The sequence below is a fragment of the Marmota flaviventris genome, chromosome 8 (assembly GCF_047511675.1).
Source record: "Marmota flaviventris isolate mMarFla1 chromosome 8, mMarFla1.hap1, whole genome shotgun sequence".
NCBI classification, from domain to species: domain Eukaryota; kingdom Metazoa; phylum Chordata; class Mammalia; order Rodentia; family Sciuridae; genus Marmota; species Marmota flaviventris.
In genome coordinates this window covers 52,569,209-52,574,279 of record NC_092505.1, presented here as the reverse complement: position 1 = coordinate 52,574,279, position 5,071 = coordinate 52,569,209, and positions in this window count along the sequence as shown.

The following is a 5,071-nucleotide window of genomic DNA, read 5'->3' as shown; positions in this document are numbered from 1 at the left end:
AGTACTGGACAGAGACATGAACAAAGTCCTTTAGAGGGACAAAGAGATGCCATCATCCCTACAGTCTGTGCTCCTTGGCATGACCTTATTCTGACTCTTCATCCTCTTTAATTCTTTTATCTCTGGTATTCAGTCCCATCTCAAGATGGTCCAGTTCAGATCTCCCACCAGTTGTGCTTGCCTCCTCCGATGAAGCTCTCAGCATCTCCTTGCTTCTGATTTGCCATGGTCCTCTTCCATTCTTCCCTGACCTGAGATGTAGTTAGTTATGTGGGTTTCTTCTCCTTGCTGTCCACTGCCAGTCATGCCCTGGCATTGACAGGATTCTTCCATGACCATCTTGTTATCTTTGTACATAAATCTTGAAGTCTTTGATCATATGTTGATATTGTCAATGTTTCCAGAAAGATGGCAATAAACCCACAGGGTTCAGTCACTAGACTTAGTGCCTGAAGGGAGGTCATGGGCAACGCAGAGAAAGAGGAGCTGACCTTGGGATAGGAGACCCATCCCTTCCCCAAGAAGGTTAGAGGAGAAAAGTGAACAGTTCAGGAAGGACCCTCCATCCACCCTCCCCGCTCATATTGCCTGAGTCATAGGGATCTTTGCCCTAACCCCTATGCCCTTCCAGGACTGGCATCATGAGGCATTGAGTGGTACCAGCGTGGGCGGTGGCCTCTCTTCTTTCCGGTTTTCATTTTTGGTTCTTAAAAACTCCATTCCAAATGAAGGAAATGAAACTTTTGAAAACTCTCCCCCAGTAACCAGCTGATGTAAGGCAAGAAAACAATTCCCAATTAAGGCCCCAAAGGAAATCCCCTCCCTGTCATGTGCTGAGGCTGGGAGAGGAAGGGGAGGCATCAGCTCTGTGCTTGGCCAGGCCCGGTCACCAAGATGAAGCACTGGGATGAAAGGGCTGCCCTGTCTGTGGCAGCCCAAAACAGAGAGGGAAACATTAGAAGCAAGAGCGGGAGGACCAAGATCATGGGTCTGGGTGGGTGGCCAGGTCTATTTCCTTACCACTCCATTTCCAGGTACAGTGGACTGTTCTTCTCTCCCATGGAGCTGGCTGGAGGAGGGAAACTGACCTTTATTTCTCCCACTGGATCCCTTGCAGATGTGCCCCCTACTCAGAGGAGTCTCCCTTGACAGTCTACATTGTAGTCCCCTCATCTCTGCCCCAATTATGTCTGATCATCTGGTGAAGCAGTGGAAGCAGAGGGCAGAAACCAAAGCTCCTATTGATCTCTTTGGGAGATTGAAAAGTTTCACAATGACCAACTATTATGAGGCTTAGCTGAAAAAAAGGGAGGGAGGGACAGGAAGAGAAAAAGGAAGAAAGGAATCTTTGAAGGCAATACTTACAGGTAGGTTTATTGTCTTCTTTCTTCCTTTCTTCTTGGAGTAAATATTGACTGAGCCTTTTTATGTGCATTGGACATTATGCTTTTTTGGTATAGCACATGGTCACCAATCTCAAGAGTTGATAATGTAGTTGGGAAAACAAGACCAAAATCCGAAAATATAAATCACAACACAAGAGCTATCAGGAGGCTGTGGGTGTTGCAGGCACTGGGACCCTGTGTTCAGAGGAAGAAGTACAAATGGGGTGGGGAAGTCTTCACAGAGAGGGAGAGCCCAGCCATTCTTTGGGATGTGGTAGGCAGAGGAGAAGCTATCCCAAGCAAGGAAACCCTCTGATGGAAGAAGCACAGAGTGGGGAGCTTTGTCCTCTGCCTGGGGAAATAACAAAAAGACCAGACTGGCTGAAATGCACTTGTAGACCTGAGATGAAGTGTGGAAGAGACTGAGGCTAACTTGGTACCTGATCGAACTCTTTTCCTCCCTCTGGGATCTGCCGGTTCCTTGTTTTCACCTCAGATCTCCTCCATATCCTAGGCACACAACTTGCTTAATTTCGATTGAGCAGGGGGCGGGTACAAACACGACAGCACATGCCACAGGCTCAAATAAAGAAGCATATAGTCCACGAGACTCTCATGGTCTCATGAATTGACGTGCCAGGCTGGGAGTGCAGGGTGCACTCTGGGTCATGTTGGAGAGGAAGTACTTTGATCCCCTCAGTCTAGAGCAGCACAGCTGGGAGGGAGCCTAGAGCATCCAGCCAAGCTGGAGAATCCTAGCTGAGTTGACAGCTTACAACCCTGCAGGCATGAGGAATGTTCTGTTTTCAGCTGCAGATCTTCCCTGGTTTCAGTTACAGTGTTAGGGTTCCCGTGCTGAGCCAGCTTGCTGCTAGAGGAGAGCTGTTGGTGCTGTTTTCCAACAAACTGGTTTGTCTCTATACAACCACTAAGATCACTGGTGGCCGGGTGTGGTGGCACACACCTATAATTCCAGTAGCTCGGGAGGCTGAGATAGGAGGATCAAGAGTTCAAAGCCAGCCTTAGCAATGGTGAGGTGCTTAGCAACTGAGACCCTGTCTCTAAACAAAATACAAAATAGGGCTGGCGGTGTGGCTCAGTGGTTGAGTGCCCCTGAGTTCAATCCCTGGTACAAAAAAAGAAAAAAAATCATTGGATTTAAAAATTTTGTTGGAGAGCCAGGCATAGTGGTGCAGGCTTGTAATCCCAATGGCTTGGGAGGCTGAGGCAGGAGGATCACAAGTTCAAAACCAGCCTCAGCAATTTAGTGAGACCCTGTCTCAAAAAATAAAAAGGGCTGAGGATGTAGCTCAGTTGTTAAGTGTCCCTGGGTTTAATCCCTGGAACCAAAAGAAAAAAGAAAAAAAAAATCTTGAGGTGTAGCAGCTGTGTTTCTTGAAAGAAATCCTATAGAAAAGGCCAATGTGTAAAACATATGAAAGTGGAAGAGAAGGGGAGAATTTAGGCCATCAATTAGGAATTTGAACCTGCTGTACCTGGTTTTAAGCTCTGTCCAGTTAAAGTGATGCAATGGCAATAATGAAAGGGGTTTAAGCAGGGAATAAGATAAATCAATACCAATTTTTTAATGTGTCCACACATTCTGCATTGGAGAGACAACATTAGGGGCAAGGAGCCAGTTGTCAAAATGATCCAGATATGAGTTGGTTGGTCTAGACCAGAGCAGTGGCCCAAGGATGAAGAGTAGATTGGATTCAAAAAACATTTCTAGGTGCTGGGGTTGTGGCTCAGTGGTAGAGTGCTTACCTCGCATGTGTGAGGCACTGGGTTCCATCCTCAGCACCGCATAAAAATAAATAAAATAAAGGTATTGTGTCCATCTGCAACTAAAAAAACATATTTAAAAAAATTTGTAACTTAGAATCAGCAAAAATCCGTGGCCAATTTAAAGTGAGGGGTGGAGTCTGAGAGGGCTGGGTTGCCTAAATTGAAGCATGCCATCAATGATGACTGCCCACAGGAAGAAAAACCAGTTGGGGCAAAGGATAAGAGTTCTGATTTGAACTGGGCATGGTGGCACATGCCTGTAATCCCAAGGGCTTGGGAGTCCCAGGCAGGAGGATCACAAGTTCGAAGCCAGCCTTAGCGATTTAGCAAAGCCCTAAGCAAGGCCCTGTTTTGAAGTTTAAAAAGGGGTGGGGGCTAGGGATGTGTGTGGGGGGGGAAAGAGACTTGTGTTTGGGATATATTATATTACAATGATAATAACAGTCTGGGACATAATTAGTAATTAGTTAAAAATACAAGTCTGAATCTTATCTGTTAGAAGAGAATTTTGGAGCTAGAGATTAATATTTGGGAGTTATCAACATATTGGTAGACACGAAGGACATGGGAGTAAAGAGTATATATAAAGCAAGAATCAGAAAACTTGGTTTGTGACAATTTGATTTTTACTTAGTTGTTTTCATTGGTGTCATCATTTTCACCCTTACAAGTGAATATTTTAAAGAACAGAGAAAATTTGCTGGATGTTTGAAGCAGAAAGAACTTGCTCCTGTACTTTTAGGACGGACACGGCAAGAATAATTATGCTGTACAGAATCCCAAATTGCCACACTGCAAGAGAGGTGACTTAACCCTGGAGGATGTTCAAGATCTACTGCAAAACTGGAGAGCAGGGTTGGAGACCCCTTCTCCACCCTGGTAGTGTGACAGGCTGCATCACTCCTTCACCGTGTAGCAGGTGCTTTGCCTTCTGCACTAGAAGTGAAGCTCCTTGGAAACAGGAGCTCAGAGAAAATGCACATCAAGTTCCTAACAGTGTCTGGCACCCCTTTGATGATGATTATGTATTTATATATTTAGGTACTGGGGATTGAGCCCAGGAGTGCTTTACCTCGGAGCTACATCCCCACGCCTTTTTAGTTTTTATTTGAGAAAGGGAGGATCTTGCTAAATTGCTAAGGGTCCCTCTAAGTTGCTGAGGCTGGCCTCAAACTTGTAATCGTCCTGCCTCAGACTCCTGAGTTACTGGGATTATAGGCAGCACCACTGCACCCAGCATGATGGCTATATTATTAATTTGCATTATTCTTTTGAATTTTTGGCAAGAGCTATTGGGAAACTATGTATCATTCAGCTACAAGAAACCCATCCTTGCGGACTATTATCAAGAAGCTCATGATACTGACAATCTACCACACTGCAAGTTCCATTTCTTTTTCTTTTTCAGAGCTAGAACCTTAAAAGATTATTAATAGGAACTAGCTAAGTGTATTAAAAGAAATACTAGAGAGTGGATAACTCTTCCAGATGATGGTTTCTCCCCCTTTGCAGATGGGAAACATGTGCCACCACTTCCCAAAGTCTATCCTAACTTTGTCCTTGGATAGAAGGACCTTGGAGAAGAGTTCCTGGGCCAGCAGACCTCACACAGGCAAGGACCCCCAGCTACCACCTCAGGAAAAATACTAAGGTGAGGAAGTCTTAAGAGAAGCCTGCTAAGTATTGCGGCAGATCCCTAAAAATCCACCTCGTTGGTGACTACACCCCATCACTTTTGCAAGGGGCGCAGCTCGCCGCCCTCTCCCATCCCCCGCGCCCCCCGCGCGCCGCAGTTCCCTCTGAGATGGTCTGTGTGAGCCTGGGTGCTGAGTCGCTGAGCTGCTCGGTCTCCATGTGACTTCAGTTTCCGTCCGTTCCTTCCGCAAGTGCTAAAATAA